This window comes from Mesoplodon mirus, assembly GCF_964341445.2.
Source record: "Mesoplodon mirus genome assembly, chromosome: 19".
Lineage (NCBI taxonomy): Eukaryota > Metazoa > Chordata > Mammalia > Artiodactyla > Ziphiidae > Mesoplodon > Mesoplodon mirus.
Window position 1 is genome coordinate 18,496,155 of NC_138995.1, and position 14,264 is coordinate 18,510,418.

Here is a 14,264-nt window from a genome sequence, read left to right on the forward strand (position 1 = left end):
CTACTGGTGAGGTAATGCAAAGCCATAGGCTGGGGAGATCACATTATTCTCCAAAACAACTTAGTAACCTAAGGAGGTGACACTGGATGTGGAACTGTATTAGTCATTCGTTCAACAAATATTTGTATATTCACTGTGTTCCAGGCACCATTCTAGGCACTGGGGATACAGCAGTAAACAAAACTAGCAAAAATCCCTGCCCTCAGGAAGCCTGTATTCCAGTCAGGGAGACAGAAGCAACAAAAACCTTAGCATAGTATTAATACTGTTTCTGCTGTTTTGACTGTTTTTCTGCCATTTTTCTCAGTGAAGGAGAACTTTCTCCCAAGTCCCTTCTACAGCCAGTGGCTAGGTTGACTATTTCTTGACACAACCCATTCAGGAGTGGGACAGACTGGATCCTAGTACTTTTAGAGTCAAGGTAACTAGAGAATTAGAGAGCTACCCAGCCATGATCTTCCTGCAGTGATTGTCCTAAGGACTTAGCTGATACAAAATGGTTCAAATATTACCAGAGGAAGAAGATGAAGTACCCCAACCATGAATGGAGTAGAGAACTGAGCCGGAACACTGGGAGACCAGGAGCTGCCACAGTGGGCCACTGGGATAAGCAGAAACAAGAATAAGACTGACTTAGGGAGAAAATTTTAGCTCCATGTAAGAGAAAACACTTCAACAGACAGAGCTGCCCCACAGTGGAATGGGCTGAAGGAAAGGCAGTTCTCAGGCTCTGCTGGCGAATGACAAGCTCAGCTCTGCCACTTACTGACTGTGTGACCTTGAGCTAGTCCTGTAACCTCTATGGGTCTCAGTTTCCTTGTCTGTAAAATAGGAATTATAATGGTACTTAGTTCATGGAATTGTGGTGAAGATTTAATAAGAGGAAGCATGTAAAGTGCCAGGGTACTACCTGACACAAAGTAACTTAGACATTGAAAGGCAGGACCATATGGTCCAGGCCCAATACATGACCTCTGGCTGATTTGGGCACATCAAGATCTCGGTCCTCCCTGGAGGTGCACCAGGGTACTGGGCAAAGGCAGGGATCAGGCCCAGTAATGGTGTTCAGTGTTCAGGGAATGCCCTAAGGCAGAAGCACCACACCCCCATACACACATCGAGCCAGGCTGATTTGGGAGTGATCTGAGGTTCAAAATAGGAAGTCCCCAGAGAGGCTGTACTCAACATCACAAAGCTCCCAAGGGCCCATTAATGACCACAGCAGCAGTGCCAGCCTCAGTCCCACTCTGGGTCATCCAGGGCTGATGGACTCAGATGGCAGCCTGTGACGCAGGACTCTAGAGGCACAGCCAGGCAGGGCTGGAGAGCTCCAAGCCACAGCTCAGTGGGACAAAGGGCAGCCTGAAGGCAGCCCAAGATGGAATCCCAACTTACTCATAAACCCTCCTGTGGTTCCAGGTGGGGGGCATATTCAGACAGGTTTCCTCTTGCACCCCAGTGAGGATACCCCAGAGGCAACTGCACAGCCACAGGTGACCTGCTTTATAGCCTAGCCCCACCTCCTGGCCCTGGCTTTTGGTAATGGCCCAAGGGTAGGAGAGGGCAAATAGCCAGTCCACTTGTGTGTGCCCAGCAGGCCCTCTGGCAACTGACATCTCCATTCCAACGGCCTTGGGGTCAGCGGTCAGCCTTTAATTGTTGAGCCAGTGTCTAGCCCACAAGTTCCTGCCATCACACCCTCCCACCAGCCAGCTTTCCAGGCATGTCTAAACCTGTCTGAATTCTCAGCAGGTAAAGAGCTCAGGCGAACATCCCCCCGTTCCCCTCATGCCCACTACTTAAGTATCAAAATCCCAAACAATAATATCTTGCATATGTGTGGTGCTTAGCATTTTTCAATGCACTTTTCATATCCTGTATATAGCTCACAAAATCTCCAGGAGAGTTGAGACTCAGACTTGGAAGCACAGAGTCAGGAACAATGCCCCAAACCCTAACTCAGCAACGGTCTAAGGAGACATCATCATGACTACAGAGTCTAGCATACTGTCCCTGCTACCTACACCACAGACACCCTTATGCTCGATGGTGCCCGTAAAACTGCAGTCACTGGAAACAGATTGCACCCATCAAGTCACTAAAAGGGTTGTAAAGCAGACTCTGCTCCTTTGCTGTCACTGGCTTCCAATTCAAAACTGGTAAGGGGTGGCATGGGGATGGGGGGCTTGTCTGACTGGAGAAGGCTGAGCCTGAGGCCGATGCCCAGGCCTTAGCTGCAAAGGAAAATGGCTCCACTTCATGACGCGTGGAATTCCTCAAGCACAGGAAGGAGGCTCAGCTGCCAGGCAACCAAAATGAGTGAAAAATGTCCAACTCTGCAACTCATTCAATCATCACACCAACACATGAAGTTGTCAGAATGACTCTTATTATCCCCATTTTAGACAGCAGGAGTCGACCAGGGCAGCTTCTCTACCAACACATTGAAAAAAAACAGGGAGAAAAGCAAAGTCCTGTTTTCAGGTTTAAAAAGATCAACTGCAGGGGCTTCCCTGGTGGCGCAGTGGTTGAGAATCTGCCTGCTAATGCAGGGGACGCGGGTTCGAGCTCTAGTCTGGGAGGATCCCACATGCCGCGGAGCAACTGGGCCCGTGAGCCACAACTACTGAGCCTGCGCTTCTGGAGCCTGTGCTCCGCAACAAGAGAGGCCGCGACAGTGAGAGGCCCGCGCACCACGATGAAGAGTGGCCCCCACTTGCCACAACTAGAGAAAGCCCTCGCACAGAAACAAAGACGCAACACAGCAAAAATTAATTAATTAATTAATAAACTCCTACCCCCAACATCTAAAAAAAGATCAACTGCAGAAGCGTGGGATAAGAGGCTTCAGGTCATGTAAAGAAGGTCTTAGAATCTCAGCTGACCTTGAGATTCATATGAACCCAGCTAAAGAGGTTGCTGACACAGCCGCTGCAGACTTGTGAGTGGGACAGTGTCTTGGCCTCTGGGCCTGCCAGACTTACCTGGGGTTGACCACTCTAGTCTGGTCACATATTTGCAGAGATGGGAAGCCAAGGTAGGGAGGTTCTGTAACATCTGGTGCGTGGACTCTGCTGCTTCAGAGGGCAGAAATGGGGCCACACAGGAGCCACAGTGACTGCATGCCAGGTCAACACCTGTAGAACAGGGCAAAAACAAGACAGACTTCCTTGTGAGGTGGTGAGGTCCCCATTGCCAGGGGTATACAAACAGAGGCTGGAAAGCCATCTATCAGGAATTTTAGTTGAACTGGATGATGAATACAGTCCCTTCCAACTCTAAGATACTATAAGCCAACAATGTGTGCTAAACATTGGGCACAATCTACAATCACCCTCCAAGAGCCTCCTAGGGACCCACTGAACTAAACAATGACAAAAGAAGAAAACCAAAAATATGCACTCTTACTAGACATCAATTATATGCAAAAATAAAAGGAAAGGTCATTTTATATGTTACATGAGCCAAAACTGAAAAGTAATGTCCAGTACTGGAGAGGTTGTGATAAAGCTGGAACATTCGTACTGGCAATTGGGTAAAATGGGTACCACCACTTTTTGAAATCAATGTGGCAGACGGTATCAAAAAACCAACAGCGGGACTTCCCTGGCGGTCCAGTGGTTATGACTTCGCCTTCCAATGCAGGGGGTGCAGGTTCGATCCCTGGTCAGGGAGCTAAGACCCCACATGCCCCAGGGCCAAGAAACCAAAACATAAAGCAGAAACAATATTGTAACAAATTCAATAAAGACTTTAAAAATGGTCCACATCCCCCCCAAAAAAAATCTTAAAGAAACCAAAAGCATATTTAATCCTTTACCCCAGTAACTGTTCACTCGGGAATCTACCTTAAAGAATAATTTGTAAAGGGTAATTGGTATATATTTGGAGATATTCATTACATCATTATTAATGATAAACAAAAAGTCTCAAATAGGAGAGCGGTTAAGTATAGTATGGTGTTTGATGGAATATTAGGCAATCATTAAAGATGGTGTTTATAAAGAATCTCTGTTCGTCGAGGGCAAGTCCTGCATCTTATTTACTACTGTAGTCCTAGCACTGTCTGGAACATAGAAAAGCCTCATTAGCTATTTGTTGAATGAATCAGAGAATGAACAATTGAGAAAAGAATTCAATCTTAGCAAGGGAAAATGCTTATTACATGTTGAAAAAAACAAGCAGAACTCAAAATTATACCTAATCTATGATTTCCAGAATATGAAATATTAAATACATGTGTCCTACATGTGGACTGCATGGAAAAATAAAAATAGATGTTAGGATCATGTACTAGAGATGGTAATGTTATTCTTATTCATTCACCATGTTTTTCTGAGTACCTGTTATGTACCAGGTGCTGTGCCATGTGCTGTGAGTAGAGCAGTAAACAAAATAGACACAGTCTCTACCCTAAAGGAGAGTTCATTCTAGTGGGTTAATGGAGGAGTGAGAGTGGGGAAGAGACAGACAATAAACGGATAAGTAAAAGAATGTATAATATGTCAGGTGGTAGTAAGTGCTATCGGAGAAAAAAAGCAGGAAGGGGGGATAGAGAGTGCCAGGAGAGGAAAGGCTGCCATTTTATATGGGATGTCCGTGAGGATATCTAGGGAAGATCTTTCAAGCAGAGGGAACAGCAAGTGCAAAGGCCCTGAGGCCAAAGTGTACTTGATGCAATCAAGGAATAACATGGAGGTCAATGAGCTGAAGCAGAAGGAGCCTAGGAGATGAGGCAGAGAAGCTACAGGAGTCAGAGTGTATATGGCCCTGTAAGCCATCATAAAGGCTGAAAGGCTTGCACTCAAAGAGACAAAGAAGCCACTGGAGGCATTTTTACAGAGGTGTGACATGATCTGACTTATGTTTAAGAGGAATCACTCCTTTTATAAAAATATTTTATGAAAGTTTAAGATGAAAGGAAGAATTTTAAACAATGGACAGATTATCATAACATTCATGAGTTGATTCATGAAATATTTTCTGAGCACCCCCTGCTTTAAGGGGCTGGAATAGCAGGTCTGTTTCAAGATTACAAAGACATATCAACATATCAACAATACAAAAGTTTTGGGGGTTTTTTTTGACCACGCTGCGCGGGATCTTAGTTCCCAGAACAGGGATTGAACCCAGTGAAAGCACCGAGTCCTAACCACTGGACCCCCAGGGAATTACCCCCATACAAAAGTATTTTTAAATAATACTGCTTTAAAAAAAAAAAAAAAGAGAGAGAGATTGTCCAGAGCAATTAACTGATTTTGTCCTTTTTTCTTTAGAAATTACGGAGGTAATTTTGCTCAACTAACATTTAGATGCACATTTCATATTCTATACCAAGTCTCTTAATTATAAACTGAGCTGCTGTTTAGGAAACCCTAAAGTTGGCTGCTTATTTGACTCATCTTAAATATCTCATACACAACACTTCTGCAGCATCACTCACAATCCAACATTACTGATAGGAGACCCTTGTGGCAAGTCTGTATGTGCCGGCAAGATTATCTGAAAGACTAATAATATTCTTGTAATCCTTTTCAAGGATGCAGAAAGGAAAACGGCTACATTTCAAATGCATGGCATTTCAAAGGCATGAATTAAGCTCTAAACTCTACATTTGAAAAAAAAAGTCAACACAAGTTCTCTAATTTATGTTCTAAACTGAGAAAACAAATAGTTGCTAAGAAACGAAATTTGCAAAATTGTTAAACAGGTTTTCTAGTTGATATGCACGTACTTAAAACTACAAACTATACCAAAATATAAATGCAGGAATCACTACCATTGAACTTGGTTGCTAAAACTTCATCATGAAATCTGGAATTGTTTTTTTGGTTTGGTTAATTTTATTCCTAGACATTCTGCCTTTTAGGTGTCTATAAAACTGATCATGTGTAGATGATGTTGAGACGATACTTCTGTGAAAATATATGAGAAAGCTTCTTGCTTCTCTTCCTCCTTACCCATCATGCCCTGGGTAAGAGGGCTCCTTCTTAGCTCCCAACATCTTGATTCCTGTGACACTCATGTCAGAATGCTCTGCACCCTATCCCTCCTCCTGGCCGTCACCTGTTAACTTCTCACTCAGTGTACAGTTTGGCAAAGGGCTACCAGACTTCCTCTCTCCTTCAAAGCAGTCATCCTCCTGGAAGACTTGCCAATGACCCATCCAACAAATTTGCCTTTCAAACCCATGATCTCCTCTGTCCAATCCAGCCACTCTGCCCCTGCCCATAGCTCCTCTACCTCTGACCAACATGCCTGCCCTCCCTGCTCTTCTCTCCCACCCATCACATCTATTCTCTCACTCCACTGAGAACCCCACCCCTCCAATCTTTCCACTCCATTCTGGCTTCCCCTCCTTCCTCTTGGTGGACTACATCTTCCACCTCTCTTGTCAGCATCTTCAACTTCCTTAAAGAATTGTCTCCCTTGTCCAGCAAAGCCCAGCCTTGGATCAGCCTCACCAGTAGCCTTCTCCAGGCCTATCTCAGGGCTGATGGGATGCTGAAGAGAGCCCATACCTCATAGATTAGTGCCCCCACAAACCCATGGCCTCCAGCCTCAGCAGTCCCTCACCACTGCCCTGCAGTCTCTGTGGGTTGCTATTAGCTTTCCCTCCTCTTTTCCATAGCAGCCATCTTGAACATTTTCCTCTTTCTCCAAGCTTCCCACCCCATCCCATTTCCTCACACTGAGTAGATATCCTTGCCTCCCATCACAAGTAATGGCTATCAGGTGTGAATTCCCTCCATTTCCTGAGCCCACCTCCCAACTACCTACCTACCAAACTGCTGACCTACCTGCATCTCCAACTCCTTCCTTTCCTTTCTCCCGCCTGAGGCTCACTCTGAACCCCACCACCTCCCATCCTCTTGGTGACCTCACTTCATCCTTCAACCCTTCTGTTCCCTGTATCCTCAACCGTCCATATACTGGCTTTTCCCCATGAGCATTTTTAAATGTCCTAATCTCTCCCAACTTAAAACTGTCTCCTAACTCTACATCCTTTCTGGTTTTCTCTCCTCCCCTTCAAAACCACTAACAAGAGTTATCTACATCCACTTCCCACACACTCAGACTTCTGCCCCTGCTGCTCCATTGAAACTACTCTCTCCAAGATTGCCAGTGACCTCTGTGTTGCTAAATCTGGGGTTCAGTTGTTCAGACTTTGGCTTACTAGACTACAGCACGTTACTTTACTTCCTCCATTTGGCTTCTGTGGCACACCATTCTTTGGTTTTCTTCCTGTCTCTCTGTTCTCACATTTACTTCTGGGCTCCTCTTCCTCTACTTGTCCCTTAAATGTTGGCATTTCCCAAGGAATTTTGGTCTTCTCTTTCACCCTCTCTACTGAAGGATTTCATTCACTTCCATGGCTTCAGTTATGATGTATATGTTAAGAACTTGATAACTTAACGTTCTTTCTCCAGATCAGATCTCTCAAGGATGACAGGCTCTCAGGCTCTGTCTTTTTGATTTGAATTAGGTTCAGGGTAATAGTCTCCCTGATTGCTTCTTCTTTGGCCATGAATTAATTACTCCCATATATTAAGGCATTCTCCCAAGATAAGCTCCAAATCACCTAATGGACATCTCACCTGATGTCCCACTCACCTCAAACTCACCTCCTCCTCTTTCTGCCTAAACTTACTCCTTTACTATTCCATACCTCAGAGGAAAGCACCACCATGCATTCACCTAGTTACCCAAGGCAGACACCTGGGCATCACCCTTGACTCCCCACTTTCTGCCACACCCTCAGCTCATCACTCACAAAGTCCTCTTGATATTTCTTTTTTTTCTTTTGGCCACACTGCGTGTCTTGTGGGATCTTAGTTCTCCGACCAGGGATTGAACCCAGGCCCATGGCAGTGAAAGCATCGAATCCTAACCACTGCACTGCCAGGGAATACCCTGAATATTTACCTCCTTAATACATCTCAGATCTACCCCTTTTTTCCATCTTCATTGATGCCGTGCCTGATCACTGCAGCAGCTTGCAACCTACATCTAAGCCTCATCTTCTCCTGGTCATTTTCCACACAGGCCCTAGACCTTTTCAAAATGCACATCTTCTTAAAAACCTTCATTATCATTAGAATAAAGTTATATTTCTCAGCCTGATATACTGAGAGGAGCAAGCCCTGATTAATCACTCCAGCCCCATGTCTGAGATTCAGCATTCTGGTTAATCCCCTTGTTAATGAATTAGAAGACCTATGGAACTTCACTGAGACCTTTTGCCTCTCTGACAAGGTAGCAGGCTAGCTCAGTGTTCCCCTGGAATCCTTTGCAACTCTAGTTTATAAGCATCTAGAATTCCTTTCTCTCACAATTCTCTGCTCTAAAACCACTCCTTAAAAAAGACAAAACAAATATATTGAGCATATGCCTGACCAAAATCATACAACTAATAAGAGAATGGGGATTTGAACCCAGATTGCCCAGGACATTACCCCCTGCCTATCTGTTCACAATCAAACCAACTACTGATAATCCAAGATGAAGAATGTGGAAACAGACAAACGTTCATTAAGTGCTTAATATTTATGAAGTGCTTTACATAAGGCGTCTCATTTCTCCATTACAACACTGTCAAATAAGCAAACTGTAGATCTGAGAAGGTAGTGTGTACAAGGTCCCACAGCTAGTAAATGGGCTTGAATTCCCCCACCTCTACCTTATTATCTGCTCCCTACCACCAATAAATAGCATTTTACAACTGAAGAAACAGGTCCAGCCCAGGGTCATACATCTAATCAGAGGCAAAGTCAGAATTAGAATCCAGGTTTCCTGAATCTGCTTGGCTGGGCCGATGCAATTTTAGTCCCTGCTTTCTGGGAGAATCGTGGAACCCTGACTTTTACCCTACTTATAACAATTTCCTGAAAACTAGCACTACTCCTGAAGGGCTAAACTGACCTCTAGAGTTTCAACTGTTGCTCCAGGCGGTCTTCTTTGGTAGCCCTCTGCTGATACTCTGCCGATGCTGTGCTGGTGTCCACCCTGTGGTGTAGTCCTCCCCTTCCCACTTTTCCAACAACCTCTGCTCTCACTGCATCCACAAAATTAGGCACTCTGTGTCAGCACAAACCCCATTTCCTCCTACCTCCTACAGTTTCCTCATCTTCAGTAATGAGCTCCCCCACTATCTGTCCGCCCAGCTCCAAAGGCCTTTCCTCATGGCTTAGCCAGGATCAAAGCCCCTCTGCCTGTTAGTTAGAAGTCCTGTTAGTTCTTTCCTAAGTGCAATCCACTTGACTCCTTCCCTCATTTTAGCCTTCCCTCCCTGGATGTCATCAGCGCAAGGATGGCAGGGTTGCTTTCTCAGGCTGTCTTTTTGGTTTGAATCAGGTTCAGGGTAACAGCCTCCCTGGTTACTTCTTTGGCCACGAATTAACTATTCCCATTTATTAAGGCATTCTCCCAAGAATGCTTTAGCTAAGATATATCCAAAATGTCTGGATGTGGTGACATATGAAGCATGTGTGGGATTAATTGGACCATCTGGCCAACACCAGGGCCCTGAGTGGAAAAAGAATCAGAAAAGATGCTACCTAGCAAGGTGGGATATCACCACCAGGGCCCTATGATGCTGAGCAGAGGGCTGAAAGAAGGGCAGGGATCTCAGACTGCCTTTATTCCATAACTGACAGGAGCAAAAGATCTTTCCCAGAAAGGGAGTGGGAGGTAGGGTGTTCAGGCACAGAAAGAAGAAGGGCCAACAGCTAGAAATAGGGGAACATGAAGAACTGATGACATTTAGGGGAGAACTGACAGGACTTCCAAGGAATGACAGACATGAATCTATCACTCCCTTGCGTCACAAGACTGGAAAGGCCCTCAAAGCACTCAGGCAAAATTTCAATCCATTGTTTGAATAACATAAACATTTCTTCAAGGCGGTGGTATCCCTCTAGTTGAACACTTTCAGCAATGGGAAATGCCTAACCATAGGAGATCAAGATCATGCGAAATTCAATGACAATACATTCATTTTCAATTCAACAAATATCTATTGAGTACCTACCATGCACCAGACACTACAGGCACTGGACTGTAAGTGTGAATAATATAGACACGGTCCCTTTTCTGTGGATCTTATAATCTAATATGGAAGACAGATACTCAAATACACAAGTAGAATGGGGGAAGTAGAGGGTGCTGCTCAAACACAAGGTGAGGTACCTCATATGGAGCCGGGCATCTGGGAAGGCTTCACTGAGGAGGCAGCGTCTAGGCTGGGGCTTGAAGAGTGTGAGGCATTAGCTGAGTGCAGGGTGGAGGCACCCACGGGAGAGAACAAGTGCTTAAGGCTTCCCAGCTTCCAAAGAAGTTCAGAGTGTTGCAAGAAGGTGGAGTCCAGATCTTGAAGGGCCTTTAGATTGACACTGAGGAATGTGGGTTTAATTCCGGAGGCAATGGGAAGACTGGTGAAGGGTTTTAAGCAGAAGCGCCCTCTGGCTACGCTGTGGGAGACGCTGCGGTACGGGGGATGGCGTGAAGGAGGCCAGAATCCGGGATGAGAAGGCCTTGATGGCCCAAGGAAAATGACCAAAAACAAAGCGCTCCTCTATGACAAGATAGAGGCAAAAACAAAGAGATAAAGTTCAGAATGCGCCCCTTCCACTCTCAAGCCGAAGGTCTCCATCCTCTCTCACCTTTGCTGGGCAGCTCGCCCTCGGTTTGCCCTAACACCGCGGAGTGTGGGCGGGGAGACGACTCCATGCCCTTCTTTCCAGATAAGAAAACTGAGGCCCAGAGTCCCCGGGTGGGGACCGAGGTGAAAAGAGAATGGAAACGGCCTCCCAAAGGAGGCTGCCCGAAGTCACGCACAATCCTTCGAGGGTCCGGCGGCCTGCCCCATTACTCCGTCAGCCGTCCCCAACCAGCCGCCTTTGCTATAGAAACAGTCCTCCCGCCCTCCTCAGCGCCTCGGTTTTGTCAATGCACCCTGGGAAATGCAGTCTATCTCTCATTATCTGCCGGAGATATGAGCCCACTCCGCGTCCTTAAAGGACTACAAGTTCCAGAAGGCTGTACGAAAACACCGGCGGGCTCTCGGGGATTTGGTCTAGCAAGAGAGACAGAAGAACCCGCGGGCGGGGCCGAAGGGAGGGGAGATGGCGCCCCCCAATGGGCGACCCCCTGGGCGGGGCTCGGATCTCTATTGGCTACGGCGGCGCGGAGGAGGCGGGGTCAGCGGAATGAGGCGCGGAGCTGTTCGCCGCTCCAGGTGCTGAGTCTGAGGGAGGCTCCGGAGCGAAGAGGAGCGGTCTCAGCCTTCTCTGCCGCCGCCGCCGCCGCCGCCCCGCGTCGAGAGCCCTCCACCTGGAAGCCGAAGCCGTGAGGAGCCCGGAGGAGCTGGATGCGCTGCCGGGCGCCGACCGCCCTTCCGCATCTCTGAGGTCGGTGCTGCTGGATTCGCTTTTGTTTTATTGAGGAAGGAATGAATTGAGGTGTGAGAGGGCCTGGGGAGTTGATGGGACCTCACCGCCCTCAAGACCATCTGTCCCGGAGAGCTGCTGACTGACCCCTCGTGGGCCTCCCTGTGACCCCGCGCCTGAGGTCGGAGTAGCTTTGGTTAGTTTTTGTCTTATGGTGGAGGAGGCTCTTAAGCGTGAGGGGCGAGGGCTGGGGACCTACCCCACCATCTCTCTTGAGAGGGCGTTGAGAGCTTGGAGCCTCCCTCCGTCTGTGCCTGAAGTCGAGGCTGCCTGGATTATTGAGGATGGCAGGGAGTGTTCCGGGATGAAAGAATCGGAGGCAGGAGGACCCTTCCCCACACCTCGGCTGCTTGAGCTTACAAAGAGGGTCTGGATGTGATGGATGAAACCGCGGTATTCCTCCTCCTCCGCTCAGACCCTCCTGAGGAAGGGCTGTTTGGGGATGTCAGGAAGACCCTTCCTCGTACCCACCCCTCTCCCGAAGCCTAGGGTTTTGTGAAAAGGGGGGACGGGATGAAGATGGAGCCAGACGACTCTTCCCCCTCCCAGCTGGACCCGCCTAGGTTATGGGGGGGTAGGGGGGAATGGGATGTGAGGGGCAAAGGCCGGGAGACCCCTCCCCACCCTGTTAGGAGTCGCCGGTACAGGAGAGCCCTGACGGGTTCTCCGGGTCCTCTGCGATCTGGGCCCCATACCTAAGGTCGGAGTGGCCGGGGTGTGGGGTGTGCGATGGGGAAAAGTAAAAGGGATTGAAGAACCCCTCCCGACCTCTCCGCTCCCGGGCCTTATCGACTTGGCCCTCTAACTGGATCCAGGCCAGGGACCCTAAGTCGAGACGACCCTCCCCGCCCCGCCCCACCCCGGAGACCCTGGCTGCTGAACCGCAGAGGGGAGCCAGACCTGGATGGGCACATGCTGGGCGGGACAGGCCTAGTCCCCCTCTCAAGCGCCCTGGAGCTCCAAGCAGACGCCCCCCGCGCCCATAGACCCTCGGGCTGTTCTGCTCGGCGCGGGGTGCGCCTCAGACCCCGCTGCCGAGACCTGTGTCCTGGCTATGCGGCGGCCGCTCCGGGTGCAGGGCTTTCGCGCTTTGCCCCGGCATCCGCGAGAGGACAAAGCCGCGGTCGCCGCACTGGCGGGCCTGCGCCACTGGCTGGGCGGGGGGCGCGGCCGGGGGAGTGGGGGGTGGGGGAGGCTTCGGGCGCGGCGCGGGGAGCTTCTGCGGAAACGTGCCAGAAACCAGGCGGCAGACAAAGCGCGCTCGCTCCTCGCGGGCCCGCGCGAGCCGGGATGGAAAATCCCAAGGGAGGAGGCGGCTGCACCGGGCAGGGCACTATGCCCCACACCCTTCTTCCCTGCACACCACCACCCTCGCCGGTCCAGCACCCTGGATGCCATGTGTGCGATGGTAGCCAGGGTCCCTTCTGTGCGGCGTTCCAAGACCTGTGACCACGAGAACGTGGACAAGAAAGGGGCTCCGCCTCTCGAGGAGGGGCCCAGTGTTCAGGAGGCATGAGTGGGCCAGGGGCCGTAGGGGCATCCTGACTGGACCCCCCAACCCTGCTCCATCAGCCGTGTTAGGTCAAATTTGGTTCCAGGATTCGAGTGTGTTTGTATGTGTCACAATGTGTTTACATGGGTGAGGGTGCGGGTCAGAGTGTGAGTGTGAATGTGTATGCCCGGGTGAGGTGCCAATGGGTGCTCCAGTGTTCATGTGTGTGTCCCTTGTGCATCTGGCCGGATGTGTGTGAAAAGGATCAATTACTGCTGGCCTTGGATGGGGGCGGGGGTGGGGGCAGGGTAGTCACCCCTTCAACCCTCAAGCTGCAGTAATGACCCAGGGTCCCAGTGGATGCCCTCAGGGCAGAGGTAGCTTCAGATCATGTGCATGTGGTGTGGCACAGAAAGTGGAACCTCACAAGTATGTGGAGCTCTCTTCAGCCCTTCTGGTGATTTGGGTCTGACCCTAATATCCTCACCAGGGTTCTGCCCTTCCCATCCCTCAGAAACCTTATCCTGCTGTAAGGGGCTGCCCTAAGGACCAAAATTCTGCCCCCCACCATCATGGGCTGACATGTGGGTCTTGGGGAGCTCAACAGCAGAGTCCTTTATGAGGTGGGTGCAAGATTGTGTGGCAAGACAACTTTTGTCACTTTGGCCTCTATCTGGGAGGACCATGGGGCTGGAGTTGCTGGTCAGTGACGGTGGCCTCTCAATACCAGGTACACTCACGGAGAGGGCATGAACGTGACACAGATATATCACTATGGGTAGATATCCCAGGAGGATGAGGACAGCCCTCCCAGACCTGCCCACTCCCACCAAGTGACCTCAGTTTCATAGCACTTTGACAGCAAAGGTGCTGTCACCAGAGACTCCTTTCCTGCATGATGAGGGGCTAGACAGTGGCCAATGGAACCACAGGAAGAACAGTTACCAGAGCCACCATCCAGCCCAGCCCTGCCCAGTCCAGTCTCCACAAGTATCCACAGTGACCTCTGCTGGGCAGAAGTGAAACCAATTTGAAATTTGGCAACTAACACTCCCCCACGGTGTGAAAGCTCAAGGTGGGTGTGGGCATTGTTAGGTAAAAACCATTTGGGGGCTACTTGTCTGCTTTTGGAGTCCTGAGTCGATGTTCTTGTCTGCAGTTCCTTCAAGCAATGGAACTGCCACTGTCCTCGCCTATATGGAAATATTTAAAGAGGGCCTAAAGACGTTTGTTCAAGTTTTCATCCAGTTGGGGGTGGGCATCAAATTTGTTTAAGAGAAAAAAGCATGAAAAACATTCATCAAGCTCAGGGAGATTTAAGCATA

General features: G+C 49.0%; 1 long non-coding RNA gene across 1 annotated transcript; it reads right to left on the bottom strand.

Moving 5' to 3' along the window:
* Positions 1 to 562: 562 nt before the first annotated feature.
* On the bottom strand, positions 563 to 10,867 carry LOC309795031. The gene is made up of 3 exons (XR_014292208.1): positions 10,189 to 10,867; positions 2,985 to 3,137; positions 563 to 601 (listed from the first exon to the last, which is right to left on the bottom strand). It is a non-coding gene; the product is annotated as an uncharacterized lncRNA (long non-coding RNA).
* Between the last annotated feature and the right edge of the window lie 3,397 nt (positions 10,868 to 14,264).